This window comes from Poeciliopsis prolifica, unplaced genomic scaffold, assembly GCF_027474105.1.
Source record: "Poeciliopsis prolifica strain line A6 unplaced genomic scaffold, Auburn_PproV2 SCAFFOLD008, whole genome shotgun sequence".
NCBI lineage: Eukaryota > Metazoa > Chordata > Actinopteri > Cyprinodontiformes > Poeciliidae > Poeciliopsis > Poeciliopsis prolifica.
The window spans coordinates 5,324,503-5,342,835 of NW_026562383.1; positions in this window are offsets into that span (position 1 = coordinate 5,324,503).

Sequence of the window (18,333 nt, forward strand, 5' to 3'; positions counted from 1 at the left end):
ATCACCGCTCAGTTTTTGCGTCCGGGGAAATCACAAAGTCGAGCGTGTAACTTTCCCCGTTTTCATCCAAAACGGGGGACGCGATGCGTCAAACGACGGCGGCTCTCTGAGAGTTAAATGAGCAGCAGCTCAATCTTGGTTTAACATGTCGGCATGCTTATGTTTACTAATTAGCAGCGGGCAGGATTACAGCTGAGCCTGATAGAAATGTTATTAATTTCGCCAGTATTTGCTCATAAATCAAAGTGTGACAAATTCAAATTTTGACCCGACTCCAGGTGAAAGATTAAGTTATCGTCTAGTCGAGCATTAAAAGGTGTTTCAATGACTTGCTACAAAAAAAAAAAGAAACGAATTCTGATTGCATTGTTCTTGCATTCAATCAATTTGATTCAAAAATGTTTCATTGATCCCAAAGGGAAATTAAATTAAGCAATTGCTACTTGTCTGATGTTTGTTGGTCATGTTGGCAGTGTTTAATCCAGATGCCATTTGGTTTTTTTGGGAGAATATTTTTCCACCCAAAGAGCAATGAAAAACTCAAAAATGTAATAAACACAAGCATTTGGAGGGGGATTTTAAAGAAGACGATTACATCTGCAAGCATGTTTGACTGCTTGGTAAAAAATAAATATATAAATAAATCCATATTAGTCTCATCTTTTTTATACTCTCAACGCTTTTCAAATGAAAAAAAACCCCTCAATTTCCGATGAACTGTGTGCAGTGAGACCTCTGGGATAGCCAGCTGCACATTGTAAGGATACCAGTCCCTACAAATAATTAACTGTATGCAAACTAGCATGACTCGTGGGATGCAGTTTTGCAAAATGCACCAATTTTTCTCCAGGGATGACAAACTACCCTATGTTAGAGGAAAAATTTATCAAAAAACATGTCTTAAAAAAAAAAAAACTATGCTTCCATTAAGTGAATTTATGTTTTTGCAAATGTAAGGTCAATGGAAATATTACAGAAACCCCAGCCCCATTAAAAATACTAGAAATAGGTGGCTCTATGAATACTGTGGTCAGTCTTAGTTTGTCTCCAAACTGTATTGAGCATGTTTAGTCTGAAGTGAGCCAGTGTGAAAACCTGTAAAGTAAGATTCACTAAAACCGCTGCAATATTGGTGATCTTCATTGTGTCTGTTTCCAGGATCTGGTCATTCTGCCTGGATGTGCACAAGGCATTCTGCTCCCCCCCACTCCCAAAAATGTAAACTCTTCACAACATCCGACGACACTGTGTCACGTTACTGGTGGCTTATTTATTTATTTATTGTTTTGAGAGGGGGAGGGGGGAAAAAAGATGACAGTTATAGTCCTGTAAAGCATTTACAAAAGGCACTCAGTGGATCAGCCTCTCAATCCCTCACAGGAAGTATTCAGCGGAGAGATAGATGGAGGCAATCCTTCCTTCCCATCAACCACCTCATTAGTCCCCCTCAGCCGTAAAGCTGTCCCATCAGGCCATGCTGTCATAACTCACTTTGGAGCATTGATTTTAATCACGGCAAATGTAAACATATGTATTATCAATATCAATGCACAAAATAACTGTAATATGCAATTACCAAATGCCATCGATTTTCCTGGGTTTTTTTTGTTTTTTTTCCCCCCCCGTCCTGTTTTATTTCTCTCCCTTGGTCTTTTCCTCAATTCAATATAATCATGGGATTACTTTGAACTGATTTAATAAGGTCTGTATATATAAATATATGTGACATGCTGGCACTGGGTGAATATTACAGGGGGATAATTTTCATAAATTTCAATACAGGGTTTCAGAGTTTTGCCTAGAGAGGGAGGTGAAACCGGGACACAGCAGGGAGTCATTATGTCGAGGACAGGAGACCGCTGCCGATGTAAACATTTAGTATTTTCATATGGTTTATTGTTTGGGGGGGAAACTTAGAAACATTAGAACTTTCCTGTTTCTTTTTGTCTTAACCAAATAAATACATAAAAGGAGCAGAAAAAAAAGAAGAGTCCGTGTATCAATTACCAAAAAGCTGCTTTTCCCTAGCATGGAATGATTAGCACCCTCTGTTATTTTTCCAAATTTTGCGAAGTTATCGAATTAGACGTAGGTCTTAACAAATCGGCACAAGATGACAAAAAGCAAAGACGTGTTTTTGGAGCATTTTCAACATGCAGGCTACTTGCTGATTAATTCAGCAACCACCAGCGCTCAGATTACGTCAACACAGCAAGAAAATGTTTGAGGTTTTTTTTTTTTTTTGCCAAAATGTGAGCCTTAACCAGCACAAAATATGTTTTTTCTTTCAAGTTGAACCCACTCCGCTTTCACACGTAATCATAAAGCTGATACACGTTTCAACGTGACCCTAATATTAATGGTCATGTAATATTTCATTTCACTATTGCCTCATTGGAGTTGCCACTGACTTGCAATTATTATTATTTTTTTCCCCAAGATGATCATATTAAAACAATGAATGAAATAAACATTTGAACTACCCCTTTGATAGACGTAGTCATAGTACTGTCCACCAAACACAGTGACGTGTGGATACTTGCATATGCATTAGTGCTAAAAACAAGTTCCAACAAAGTTCATTTACAGCAGGATCATTTTGGATCTAAAAATGAATATTTTTAGTGAATATATTGCATTAGCATTCAAATAAATGGCGGGAAAACAATAACTTCACAGCAAAGTAGACTCCAGGAAAAACAAGTTTGAGATTAACCAAAAGTGGTAAGTAAATTTGAGGACCACATTTGTTATAACTAAGCACAACACCAGGGTTAGTGGTAACATAACATATATTGATCAGCTAATGTTTCTGCGCGGCCCGTTGCGTCTACACAGCTAGAAATCCACACAACTTTCATTTTCCTGTCCAAAACGGACCATTTTGAAGAGTTGTTTTCCTCTAACAGGGCTGTACAGTAGACGCGCTCTCTGCAAAACAACCCTGGAGGACACGCTCGCTTGCTTCACCTCACACACAGTTTCAGGTGACACAGCCTGGACCCAGACTGGATCAATCTGTCTCCATTTGTCACTGACCTCTTCCACGTTCCGAGTCTGTCACCGCGAGTGCACGGGCGCATCTTTATCTCCAGAACTGTAAAAATAACCCTTGACAGGTGTATCGAGGACGCGGTCCCCCGTTCTTACATGAGTGCTTCCAGTGAAAGCCTGATTGTTACCTGTCTTTACATGAAACAGCTCGGAAAAAATGGAGGCACAAAAGGGACTGACAGCAAAAGCGGCGCGGGGGTCGGAGGGGGGCTGGGGGGTGGGCAGAGTGGGGAAGACAAGCAGAGGGGACAATGGCGGGGCGAACAAACAATTGAGTAAAATCAAATCGAACAACAAAGACGAGAAAACCAAAGTGATAAAAGTGGAAAGGAGGTGGGTGGAGGAAAAAAGAAGAAGATGGTGCTCGCAGATAGTGAAATGAAATCGGTTTGGAATTATTCTGCCTGGAAAAATATGGTCCTGCATAGGCGCTCGGTGTTAAAGGAATGAAGAAGCCAGCAGAATAAGTGATTTACTGCCTCACACAGACTGTTTTTATGTTTCCGATACATCTCTGCCTTGAACAGAGCAGGATCCCGGGCTTATGCCGTGTGCCTAATCCATAACCATAACGGCGGCGTGGACATACATATCAAGACATTTGCTCCGTATGATAATGTTCATCGCGGCGCTCGTATAACCGTGTGTACCGGTCCTGTACATATAAACAGATGTTCGTGTCAAACCTTTAGCACTTCAGAAAGTGAAAATGGCACAGAGTAAAAGTCGTACGATTCCTTTATTGGCATCCTCTTCCCCCTCGTCGTAAATCACAGCCTTGTTTTTCTCTTAGATTCTGCATATGACATGCGCATTAAACCCACCAAACGGTGAATAATTATCCCCTGTCAAAACTTTTCTTCTCTTCTCCCCAACAACGGCTCCGTCTGAATTTATACCTGCCGCCCGTTTGTTCCCTGCGTTCATTTGGAGCGGTTCTAATGAGGACAAACTGCTCCCCGGTTGAGCCGCAATGGCTCTGCTGACTCCGAGAAGAACTAAAATGGCTGAATGGAAATGAGCGGGGGCAGAGGAGGTCAGGCCTCAGCATCAATTCTCATATTGCACGCTGGCGCCGCGCGCACACGCACGCACACGCACTCCCACAAACGACCACTGCGCACTGAGGTGTCTGAGGTGCATAATGGTGACGGCGGCCCCTCTTCACCCGTTCCTCTGCTCTAATATCATCATTTGAATCGGCTTTTTCCTCCACCTTTCTTTCCGGCTCTGTCTCTCATCTCTCAATATTATCATGTGAATAGCCAGCAGGTGATGAGATGTTACACCAGGGTTCAAATAGAGGAAAATGAATTGGGGAGGGGGAGGAATGGAATAACTGTGTCAGAGCCATACTAGTGTACGCATTCGCCTCCTTAAACAATCCTTATTGTATCCCAGAATAAAATTGAAAAGTGTACAATGTATTGAATCTGTCACAACCAATATCTACAGTATGTGTACAAGATTGCAGTAATAAAGTAATACTTTGATGCAACTTCTCTTTAGTTGTACAATTTCAAGAATCCATGCGCTCACGGTTTGCTGACCATTACTACTTTTGGCCACTGAGTCTAAAACCGATGCCCACACAGGCACCTGGAGCAGCAAGAAAATCCAATAACCAACAATAATAATGCAATTGCAAGTTATCCTAATATTGAGCAGCAGTATTAAACTGTAATTTTCAACCTTGGCAGCCGTCCCAGCAGGTCTATTGTACACAAATTCAAATTATATGCATGAGGAAAATATGATGCTGTGATCTTGCTAATCACCACTTTTTAAGCAGCTCTCGTGACATTGTTTTATGACCTAACCCTGACATGTACCTTAGCTAGAATCTGTGCCTTTGAATGGTTATTTATTTGCTTGAAAATAATAGTAAAAAAATAAAGTCTTAGTCAAAAATGCTGTAAATCCTACATCACAGCATTAGGTGGCCAGAAATTCTACAGGATAATCTGAGAAAGGCTAACGCCGCACAGGGCTAAACGATTCTTCCAGAGAGGTTTCACATATGTTATGTTTCCACATTTATGTTTGCACTTCATCGTTAGGAAAAGGTGAGATGGGTTGGGATCATCCATCAAAATGGTTCCAGGGTTGTTTTGTTTTCAAGCACCGAACGCGATACATGTTTCTCAGCGACATATAACCAGCCACAGAGAGAGGGGGCGCCGTTTCCCCAGTGCCCTGATAAAAGCAAGTGGGATTCTACAACCTCAACACTGTTACACATGTGCAAAGCAGGTGTGTACATTTTTATTTCCGCTTATTTCTTGATGCCCAATCCACACACATACACAACAAAACTCTCTCTAAATTGCCCTTTGGGGTGATTGAGTACATATGTGGTTGTTTGTCTTGTGCTAGCAAGCTTTGCAGAGTGTACACTCCCTCTCACCCATTGATTTGGACAAGAGGGGCTGGTTGGATGTCTTTTTCACCCTGAATTGTTTGCACGTGTACAAGAGCTCTGAATACCTCACCTCAAACTTACACACCCCATTCCTTCGTCGTCACGATCCTGTTTTCTTCTCCAATGCTCTTTAACAAAACCACAGAGATCCTCACATTGCAGCTCTCTTAACAATCAGACTGAATCTGTGTTTCATTTCATGGTATCAGAGAACAAGAAATACACCTTTCATTCGGACACAATGTCGAAACGATCGTCATTTTGCTTCCGCGTCCAAAACTATGACACGTTCTGTGTCGTCATCAGTGCACGCAACACATTTTTCTAAACAAGCCTGATCTCACAAACCGCCGTTACATTGCACCAATGAATCACAAAGTGGGATTACCCTTTTACATTTACAGATGATTTAGGCAAAACAAATCTCTTGGCGCAAAATGACTATTATTTTAGGAAGGTGGGGATATTGACCAATACACTTGCCCCCATGACGCCCTGGTCATTGCACAAATCCCTCCTTGGTGGGCGGAAAACATTTCAGGGCCATTTTTAGTGTTTTGGTGAAAGGGAGTGCAGTTGCTATGCGGCTTACCTGCTACCTGTTCTCCTCATTCGCCCTCGTTTCTCTCTCCGCTTGTGTTACTCATCTGTTTTCTCCTGTTAGGAGTGTTAGCAGGAGGCAGAGAAATCATAGAGCCATCAAAGGTTGCCAGCTGTAGGAAATGTCTTCATTTGCAATGTACTAGCCTCACACCTGAGCTCCAGGCCTCTGTATTACCGCGTGCGCCTGCTGGTGTGTGTGTGTGTGTGTGTGTGTGACTGATCGTCAGCCATCCCAGCTTCCCAGCAGGTCTGTCTTTAAATTGTCTCTGTGTTGCTTTATGGCTCAGTCTGTGTGATAGCGCTGCGTGTGTGTGAGCGTGTGGCGGCAGCCCTGTGCCCCATCCATCAGTGTTAAGATGGCACATTACTGTTAATGAATGATATTTGTGTTCACCGTGTATGTCAGGGGGGTGGACTGGGAAAGCAAAACAAGCTCTCCCAATCACCTCACTTGTAGCCTTCGCGGTTTCCATGTCAGGTTCCCCTCGGCCGCTTTGCATTTTGAAGACGTAGCTTAGCTTCGTTAGCTGTTCCGCAGGGCTCCAACAATACCATTTGTTTCACATAAAAAAAAAAAAAAAAAGTAAATAATGTTCTGCTTACCTGTGACCAGGTGAAAACCTGTAAATACTTATCCTGTAAACCCTGCAAAATGCGCAACAGTACATTGTGTGTGACACTGTTCGTTATTGTTAGAGTGAAAAGCGGTGATTTAAAAAGCGGATTATGAAACCACCGTTTGTCGCTATCAAGCTGATGATTTTTTGCACAATGATTTTGGTCTCTTATAGCTTATTAGTAATTGTTAAAATTCATGGAGATTTGAGGACAACTTTCTTGTCCTATCAGAACATTCAGTCTGGAGTTCTGAATGACTGTTTTTTTCAACGTTCTCATCAATTATTATTGTTACATGATCCATTTCTGGCAATGTAAATTATCTAGTTAAGTTAGATAAAAGATGCAGAACTGGCCCGTATCATCATCCCGCCTCCTCCATGTTCGACAGTATCATGGGCTTTTGACTTGATAGTGTGTTCGGTTTTCACGTTTTCTTGCAAAAATTAAGCCTAAACAAAAGATGGTGTAATGGAAAAGGGTTTGTTCAAACAAACCGTCACCTGGAGAGATGTGTGTGTGTGTGTGGGGGGGGGAGGGGTGTGTGTGTGTGTGGCAGCATCAGGACCAAGACGGCGACTTAAAAAAGGGATTTTGAAAGACTTCATGAAAGCTACACTTATAGGACTTGCTCAAAGTAAACAGGAGAATGAGCATAAAACGACCAGCCTTCGCTCATGCATTGATCTAAATCACGGACCATTCAAGTGAATGCAGTCTGCTGTCAATCAAGTCGCAACACACCACACAGGATGCGAGTTGTAGCCTTTCCAAAGAGTCTTGTTTGAAAGGAAAATAAGCGATTCAGAGTCTGAGATGTACCGATCATTTCTTAATTTTTTATTTTCTCAAAGTGTCTAAAAACTGTCTTGAGGAAAAAGTCACAAGACTTTTTTTGGTGGTGGTGGAGGAGGGGGGGGTGTACAGGTAGTATTTTCATTTTTCTCACTTATTATAATGCAGTCCTTGTACAGTAAACACTGACTAATGAATGCTTGTAATGAAAATGGTCCAACCTCATGGTTAGAATTGCAGGACACGATGTTTGGCAACTGTTTTTAAAGCTCTTCTAATTTAAATCATGTGCTGCAAATTGCTTCAACCCAGTCCGCAACGTAAATTACTTATTTTGCCCTCAGAACATGAAGGAGAGCCAAATAAAAAGTTATTTGGGAACCTATTTTATGACTCAGATGCACAAATTGTTTGGTTAATTGCAAAAGGTCACATATATTTACACCTTCAAAATAACGGAGCCAATCAGCTGAGAGTGATAATACATTTAGCTGAACAGGGTTGAATTTTCCACCTGGAATTCCTCAAAGTCTATTGGCCTTTTTTTTCCCCAAAAAAACATACAACAGACTGAAAAAAGCCTGGTTCTTGACAGACTTAGATCAGAAAGAATTTCGAGAAATCTATCTGTTCCTGAAGAATGCAAATGTGCCACTAAGGTTATACAACAATGACACGCATTGCATTTTCACCACCTTAATCATCTGCCCCCTCGAAACGTCCGACGTATCGGAGCAAAAAATTAGTAACATTTCACCGCAAATTTTTCAAATCCTTTCTGCCAGGAGGAGACAATTCACCCATTAGCTGTTGAGGAAATGGGTGAAAGTGGAGATATCAAGTGTCAGGACACCAGTGGGAGTATTACTGTGCGAAAGAAGCTCATAATCCACTGCTCACAAATTGTTATGAGGTTGTGTGCTGATGCAAGCAGGAGCATGGGGACTTTATGAGCGAAATGGGTGAGAAAGATGTCTCCAGCCAGGTGTCAGTAATATGTAGAGCAGCTTTCACCTCGCCCGAGCCGTTTCTTCAAAACCTCAAATAATGGGACTATTTTTCTTCGCGTCTTCCGACACGTGGAGGCGTTTTGCTTTCTTCCAGAATAGCTGTCGTATGATGTCTCATATTAATATGCTCGGGCAGGGGATTGAGAGAGGGAGGGGCAAACTGATAGACGGATAGGCCGTGTCAGACGGGGTGACTCTGCTTTGTCACACAAGCCCCCAGCAGATGTCACTCACTCATTAGTGAATAACGCGAGAGAGCCGTCGGGAGAACCGTTTTCCACAACCTGCCTCTGACTTTACTGAGGCCTGTATGCTACTTTTCACAGACCCAGCCACTGCAAATTTTAGGAAACCTTTTTTTTTATTTTTTTAATTCACTTTTGTTTTATAACACTTTCCACAAGTTTCTACAAGTTCCAAACCGTCATGGCGCTTAGCCAATGTCAACGCACCGACTGGCTTATTTGGTCTCCCCCCCCCAAAAAAAACAATGAAATCGTCTGTTGACCTCTGACATCTGCATCCTGCTTTGAATGCCCTGGCTTACGAGCGGCGGGTTTCACACCGACGACTGCCAAACGTGTGAAACAGGAAGCTAACTTTAGCCACTCACGCCGCCTCGCGTGGCTAACAAGCGGAAGAAAGTAATCGTGCAGAGGTTGCAAGGACGGGCAACACGTGGGTGGGAGGAAGATATCAGAGGGATGGCTGAGTGGAGGAGGCTAAACAAGGAGCTCGGGGTAATGAGTGACGTGGCGGCGCTGGTCGAGGGAAACACAGATGCTGTAAACATCCTGTGGAAAACCTCGCTCTCCGTAGGTCGCTGTCAGCACTAAGCGCCAGAACAGCTGATCGTCAACAAGCAAACAACGCGCATCCATGGTGTTGTGACATCTGCCTGGTAAAAACAAAAAAAAAAAAAACAGACACATTTAAGCACGTTAGTGTTTAAGCACACGACATTTGTAAAACTGGGACACTTGTTGGAGAAATGATGATGACCAAGAAATCCCTCCTCAAGTTTAAATCCGTGTATGTGAATTACGGTATCACATGAGTCCGTGTTATTGTTTCTGTAGCTTAGCCTGTTGAACTGGGATGCGGCTGAACTCGCTTCAGGAAGCTAATAAGAGATTCTGGCACCTGAAAAAAAACTCAACTTTTTAATTTGTTTCTGAAGAACCGACACATGCAGTTTACTGTCTGAAAAAAGTCAAGTCCATAACTGTAGTTAAGTAAAAATAAATAAATAAAATTCACATTTTACATTGCAATAAGTAAAAGTAATTTTATGAGCCATTGCGATCTTCTTAATGATTGTTTCCAAAGCCATAATTGAAGGAAATGAGAGCGAAATGCTACATTCTGGTCCAATCAATGTGATTTTGTGCATCTTAACATCTCAGTCAGGCTTTTTTAAGTGTGAGGTCATGTGGCTCCATCTGCAGGAAGGAACAGAATTGGAAACAGGAAAGAGGAAGTTATTAGCTGGGATGATCTGAGCGCAGTGGTCTGCAGAGTACATCAAGAGAACAACATGCACTCCCATCATGTGCAGTGCACAGCTTGTGTGTGTGTGTGTGTGCGTGTGTGTGTGTGTGTACCACATGAGGAAGAGGAAGGCATTAGATATGGACAGAGGTCTGAGTACAGACTGAGCTGTCCCGACACCTGTGTGTGTGTGTGTCTCTTTGGGAAACCTCGCTGAACTGCCGTGTCTAAGCTTGACAGCTGCACGATCTCAGTCAGTCACAACAAAACAGCACTTCCTGAAAACACCATGACGTTCAGGTGAACCTTCAAAATAAAGGAAATAAAGGAAGCACCTGAATAAATGACATAATGTTTCCCTGTTGTCAGCCCTGGGGCTCACGCTCCTGTCATCACTGGACTGGAAGTCAGAAAATCACTAATGTGATAAATTTTAGCAGTTTATTTAAGAAATGAGACCACTATTATATTATTAATTTTTATGTAAAGTCAGAGCAAACACATATCCCTCAAGGTAGTATTAATACGCCTATAAAATCCATGTCTGTTTGGTGCTGAAAACAAAGTGCTAATGTGTTCTTGTCCAGCGTAGAAAGCAAACTGATTGAAAACTTAAATGTTCAACTCTTGCGCCTCTTCCTCAAAAGCCTCACTGACACTGTTCTTAAGTAGAGCCAAACAATACAAACCCGAGAGACGCAAAAGTGAAGTTCTCCGCGGATACTGACTCATCAGGCTCCTGAATATTCCCACCTTCCTTAAATAGAGTTCCATCATCCAGATGCTTCCCTTTTACACAACCGGGAAGAAAGGTCAGAGTGAAGTGGCAGGGATGTGTGTGTGTGTGTGTGTGTGTGTCGCAAACAGGGCCAGCAGCCAACTTCCAGTCTTCTTGCTCTGAAGTTGTATTTATACGTGCAATCTCTCCTAGTTGGCTCCGCTTTCCTGTAGGCACGTGTCTGACTTGATGACCTTAGAAGAGGAAACAGGGGAATTCCTGATGTTACGCTAAAAAACATAAACCAAGTTCACTGGAGGTGAAAGAGGCATGCTATGGTAGAAGCTACGGTGTCAGGAATGATACGAATCATTAATCCTCCTCCCACTGAGGCTCGGCTCACACGAGACTGCTGCTGGAAAACCGCTGGTCGACGGTCAGGCGTCGATCGGGGAAACGCTCCATGTTTAGATGGCGCCACCAGGTCTCCTGGAGTCAGGTGTAGTTGTCATGCCAGGCCACTATGATGTGCTGTGATTTTAGCATGTCACAAGACACGCATGCGCTTCTGACCCTTAGCTTCCACCTCGTTGTAAACAGCAACCCATCTCCATTTCCCAGGAAAGAAGTATTCATGTAAGCTGAATGTGTTGAACTGGATCAAAATGATCGGTTTCTCTGATGATACTTTTTATAAGTGTACAGTGAACCCTTGCTGAAACCCGGTTCACGGATTTGCATCTCGCATTGTGTTCTGCATTCTGATCGGCTGAACAGTCTCTCCGCTCCTTCTCTACCTATGTGTCAACAACGTTGCGGTTTAATATGTACGCGTACGTAAAACAGCTTGCCAAATTTAAGTTTGAAAATTCTCGTGCAATTTCAAGTTTCATTTTCTCCCGTTCTGATCCAGTGACTCGGGTCGCGGTGGTGATCTCCGCAAGTTGAAGCCTTCAGTTCGTACTGATGATTGAAATAATTATTTTACAGTACAAGAGTTATTTGTAAAAAAAAAAAAAAAGAAAAGAAAAAGAAACGTTTATACAGCACTTGTATTTGTTAAACAAATGCTTGGTCCTGTAAAAAGGTTTTGTCTTTGGTTTCAATGTATTACAGAGTATTTCATTGTATAATAATTGTAAAAAAAAAGGTTACTACTTCACGGATTTCGCCCATCACGGGTTCGTTTTGGACCGTAACCCCCACAAAAAACGAGGGTTCACTGTATGTTTGAGTACAATGAACATTGTTCTTCCATTCCATGAACTACTGAAGAAAACAAGTTCATATTCCAAGAGGAATCACCACAAAGTTCACAATGAGGTTCAGAGCGGTGGGCAGAGGAGATCAACTGAACCAAGTGATCATTTCAAAACCTGCTTACTTTAAATGAAACAACAACATCAACAAAGAAGTGCTGAAAGGGCACCAGAACAATCTAGACCTTGAGAAAAGCCCTGGGAACGGTCTCTCCTCCTCTCTCTGCCATCTCTCCATCTTAATCCTGATGGTGTTAATTGAAAGTCAGGAGAGGGCACGCCAGCGGTTTCATTATTAATTTAACACTCGGGGTAGCTTAAAGTGCAATTTTCAACCACAAGTGTAACAGAAAAATCAATGGTCACAACAGCGGCGAGTATCAAGGTTGTTTACCGATGAACCGGGTACGACAGGCGAGACGGCCGTTTCTTGAAAGAGTGCCTGAGCGGTTGTTGTTGTGCGCACTGCGTTTTGACGCCGTCTTTGTGTCGCACGGCAGCGGCGTAAACAACAACAACAACAAAAGTGTGATCTCCTGATTAAAACGACAGCCTGTGTGATTAATCTTCACGTACAAAATGGGCATAACCTTAAACGATACCTCGGTGTGTGTTTTTCCCCCCCAAAGTTAAATTGTGCACATACATGACTTTATGTCTTATTACACCCAGCGCTGCACAGCTCTCCCCTGTGCTGCGGATTAAATGGGGGGAAATAAAGGTATATTGCTCAGTAATGCAATCTGTCCAGTGGCTTGAGAGATGAGCAGCCTGCCCTTTGCGCTGAGCGGACTCACGGATGATTTAGAGCGAGCAGATGGGAAATTCTAATATGTTAGCCTAACCCTGAATGGCTAGAAGGTAATTTATTTCAAACCCTGCGCGAATATTTTTAACCCCCCCCCCCTCTCTCTTCTTCCCCTTGAATAGGACGCCGCTCATCTCGGGCTCCACGTTTTGAAGCACGAACCAGAATAAGTGGGAGGAAAAAGTAACCGTGAAATTCTTGAGAAGAAGCTTCAGCTTTGAAAAAAAAGCAAAACAAACAAAACAAAAAACACAGGAACTGCCCTCCAGTTTTAAAGTTTTATGAGCCCAAACCATACTTGCAGTACTTCTTAATCAACTGACTTTAATATTCAATTATTTGCCAATGTGGGGGAGGGAGGGAATTGCAATTTCCAGGTCAGCATGGATTCGTCCTGTACCTCCCAGGGTACAGGACAAACGGGTCACACATAACCATGCGCAATGTGCCACGGTCAATGTTTTTGGGATTATACTGGAACCAATAAAACGCTGGAGCTGTGCAGACTCGGCTGTAAGTGTTGTTGCCAGGGAACGTGCTTAAATAAGTTCAGGAGTTTTTAAATTTTTATTTAGCGAACGCGGCGTGAGCGGTGCTTCATTTCACGTGCGTGCAGCTCACTCTGGTGCTGCTAAACACCACGATTCACTTCTATTCAGAAGTGAATGAAACTCCTAAACAAGTTTTCGTTGGGGAAACTTTATCCACCCTATTATATAGAAATAGACTTTTGTGCAAAAATATGATCAAATATTCGCCTCTCGTCAGTTTAAACATGCTTTTTTTCTCTGCTTTAAATAAAAATACTAAAGGGGTTAAAACTGATAAAGTTTTAATTGTACAATCTGGCTTTATTGTCACTGCACATCATACTGCCTCTGCTGGGTTTGCATGCAGACAAGCAGAGTAAACGAAGCTAATGATGCTTGATGTATTCTGACATTGACTTTTGTTTTGCTCCATCCTGCATGTATGTTTGTTTGAAAAAGAAGCACAGACGTTTGTAATTAGATTGATTACTTAAGATCATTTTCTGCTTATAACTAATGAGAACACTAAACATCACCAGACAAATAAAAAAACAAACAAAGAAACATTGAAGACAGAGATATAAGCTTTATGAAAATATGTTTAATACCAGCACAAGGATTATACATTTTTCTGCCTCATAGTGTCGTTTTATACACTCAAGTAACAATCCAACCTACAGTTGTTATAAAAACATCTTCATCAAATATGACCCAAAAGAAATTCGACTCCATAATCTGATGGCTTAAAATTGGGCCTCTGTCTCATTAAGAGTGTTGGATTGAGAAGCAGATCATATGATGAGCGCAGTTCCACCAAGTGTTTGGTAATTGCTGCTGCTGCTGCTAGTCTGTAGGAGTTGCGTGGATAAGAGGCCAGGGAGCGGGGCGGCAGCCCCTGAATGGTTGCCAGGGGTGACTCGAGGTTTCCTCCACAATGCAGGAAATAACCAAAGCTTTGTTTTTACTCTTCTAAGACAATGCAGGTCCTGTGTTTCCAGTGCTCAGGACATTAATCTAGTTGTTTCAGTTTATGACCAGGTTGTTATGTAATTTAAATCTGGCTTGTTTGGTATCATGGCTCCAAATCACTGTGCATTCATACTTTATGCAACTGTTATTTACTGTAGGTAAATGTCGGCGCATTGATTATGTCTTTTTTTTTTTTTTTTGCACTAGATCTCAAACATATCAATAACACGCTGAAACACTCGATTCTCTCCTGAAATATGACAACAAGCCCTTTTCCTAGAAACACATGGATCCCCCTTTCGCTTCCTAGGATCATTTCTCGGAAGTGGGCTGACGCATGTTTTTATCTACTTATTTCTTTTTTGAACTTGTCCACTCCAAAAGTGGACAAATCCGTCTTGATAAACACTTTATGCAGATGAGCTTCCACTTGTTTTCCCTTTCTTGAGAGATGGAGTGGGAAGGCGAAATAATACCTCTCAAATTGACCCATTTGGATGCTTCTCTGCCCTCAGGATGGGGGTGAGCGGAGGGCGAGGGGGGGCCTCGGCTTTTAATGTTTGATTGGCCTAATTTCCCCAACACATCATTAGTAGCCATCTTCAGCCCCCGATTCTTAATAACCTCTTTACGAGGCGAATGGATGCCGTTAAAAGTCTTTGTCTCTTCCATCCCTCTCCCCAGGTCCCAGAACCCTCCTCGTCCTCTTAATTAAGTCAGATGTTTCAAAATATGGTAATGGGCCCTGAACTTGTTTGAATTAAACAAGCGAGCGTCCATTGGACTCCTCGGCCATTTACATAATTTCATTATCGGGGCAAAAAACACACTAATTGTTGAGCGTGCGCGTTTGTGCGAGGGGGAGCGCGTTCGGGGGGTGAGCCAGTGATTCCTTGGCAGAAAAACAGCACTAATTACGACGCGAGTGGCAGGAGTCCAGAGCCATTTACAGGGAGGCTAATAGATTCCTGATCACCGCCGTGCCCATTCCGACAGTGTAGGGCAACATTTTCATTGTAAAGCAGATTTTTTTTCCCCTCTTTTTTTATCACGCATTGTATCCTAATAATAGGTCAGTGCTCTTGCAGCTAATACTCAAATCGCCCCGACCACAAATTCCCATTTGTGCAGGATTAACAGCAACCTGTCGTACGCTAAGTATCCGGAGCAAGGAGCACTAAAACTACAAAATCAGTCAAGAAAGAACAAAAAAAAAAAGAAGAAGAAAAAAAAGCCCAAAACAAATATCAATACGTTGGGAAATGTGCTTCTAATGAGCATCTGAGTTGAGAGGCTATTGACTGTGTATGCTGGATAGAAACTGGTGTTGAGCACGTCTAATGGACGCCTCCAAACAATATTTACGTACTGAGCAGTTATGGGTAGGAAAGGGGTTGAAAGAGTGAGCTTTCCAAAGTCGGTCTTCAAGGGCCTGCGTCCCCTGGGCCGGTGCCTCTGGGCGTGTGCCTACGCTCAAGGCAATGGTCAGTAATTCAGTGGTTTTCCACTACATTTCTTCGTATTTGGTGGTGGGAAATTTCGACTCACAATGACAAAGTGGAATTGAAATGAGGACTAACAAAAAGGCTTGCAGAACAGACTGAGGGTTCCCAGTTGGGTTGCTCGTGTGGGCTCTAACGTCTTAAGAAAATGTGACTTTTAAATTATGACATTTCCTTCTTGAGCTGACTAGAAGAAGGGAAAAAAAAGAGAAGGTTTTACTTGCCCTAATGCCAAAAATAGTTGAAAAAGTTCTCCTTTTGTGTCTTCTGGGATCGAATAAACCCCAATCTGTGTCTGATCAGTGTAGAATTGTCTGTTTTACCTGTTTTTATTATCAGTGTATATGTAGTCCAGCTAAAGATTAATGATGGGCAAATTTTGTCAGCCCACAATTCAAAGCAGCAAGTTTTTGCATTTGGAGTTTGTGTCCAGTGCTGGTCAAATGCTTTTCAGCTTTCGAAGCTTACGTCTTTGTTGACCTCTGCTGTCCAAAAGTACGTCAAAACAAGGTGTAGATCATACGTCAAGTTGCGTGTTAGAGGAATATGGTTAGAATTTTAATCTCATGTCCTTCGACTTGGTCTTACTTTCAGATGGCTTAGACTGGCTCACATGTCAGTGTTACAATAAGTCAGTTTACTTTGTCAAACGGGGAAAATCAAGAACGACACTTTTCAAGACAACTTCACCATGGAAAAAATTTTTGCAATATCTTCACACCAAAGGATATCGTAATGCCTACTTAAACCTACATCAACTGAGAATAGAAAAAAACCAACTAATCTAAGTGATTGTAGGAAGCACTAATGCAGCACTTCTAATAATACTTTCAATGCGCTGCATGGCTGGTCGCCAAATAATGACAGCATGTTGACATCCTGCTAGTTCGTTGCTTTTTGCATGTGTGAGCCATGTGCTTCCTCGGCCGGGCCCCCCCGCAGTGTTTTTGTCCATGTCACACACACACACACACACACACACACACACACACACACACACACACACACACACACGCACACACACATCTGCGGCTGCCTCCCGGCCCATCACGCCACCAAGCTTCCCTCATAAAGCAAAAAAAAAAAAACTAACAACAATGCAGTCGCACTTTAAACGTCTCCGCCTGAAATTACCCGACACAGACTCAGTGGGACGCAGGACTTCAGAAGCGACTTTTCAGACAAAACAAAGATGCCGCTTCGTACTTTGCTGTCGCAGAACGCGAGGAAGTCGGGTTTTCTTCAAGCAGAGGTTCAAAATGACTGCGAAGCGGCATTAAAGACCCACGGGATGGCCGGGTCGAAGTCGATTCAGGCCCGCCGTCTGCACAAAAATGAAACGGGACTATTATAAAAGTTGCCGTTGCAAAATAATTTGAAAATAAGTTGAAGAAAAGACACAGAATCACTGTAGTTAGTTGTACTCGTCTTTACCGTTCTTCACGTTGTAGTATTTATTTTTATCCACGTCGTTAAAGTTGGGATTTAGCTGACAAGACCAGTGGGTCCATGAGGAAAAGAATCAATGTTTTGTTTTCAACACCGATCAACTGTGAACGTCGTGTGCCGCATGCAGGCACGGGTAAATACAGTCTCGGGATTTGCAAACAAAGTTTTCTTGAAATGTAAAAAAATATGTGTAGATGTTTCTTACTGTATATTTTGAACAAAAGATGTGATTTTGATGTTACTTTTTTGATGCCGTTTGCATCTTTGGGACTTCTACATTTCTGCATCTAGATTTACAAATCCAGGCTTTTTAGCTAAAACCGATTCAGAAGGACGAAAACAACAACAAAGTCCAAGTCAGATTGTATTGGTAGAAGATTTTACAAACTATGTTTTTTTTTTTTTCCAACACTGCAACATACTTTTTGTTGGTCTATCAGTTAAAATCCCAAAAATATTCTGTCAGGATCTTTGGTTGTTAAGTTGTTCTTGGGTTTGTTTATTATTTCTCCTTAGTCTCTGTTCTTTGATTAATTCAGCCGTATTTATGTTTTCCTCTGATGCAGTGATAAGTTCCTCTTTTGTTTAATTATGTTTCTTATGGTTAGTTATGCTTTAGTGTTAGATTAATTTTCGTTAGTCTGCAGTGTAAAGAATCTCTCTTTCTGTTTGGCCTTAGCTCAGTCCTGAACTTACTTTAGTTTTATCATGTTTCTTAAGTCTAGTTATTTGTCAGTGTTGGATAAATTTTTCATAGTTACACAGTTTGTGTCCTGTCCTTCGACCCCTGTGCCATTTCTCTCTCTCTCTTCATATCTGCAACCCATTTCTGAAATCAGCTGTTTCTTTTTCAGTAATCAACTTCCCCTCTCTCTCTTTCTCTCTCTCTCTCTCTCTCTCTCTCTCTATATATATATATATATATATATATATATATATATATATATATATATATATATATATCTAAATGGCATATATATATATATCTATATATCTCTATATATCTATTTATATATATATATATATATATATATATATATATATATATATATATATATATATATATATATATATATATATATATATATATATATATATGTGACTC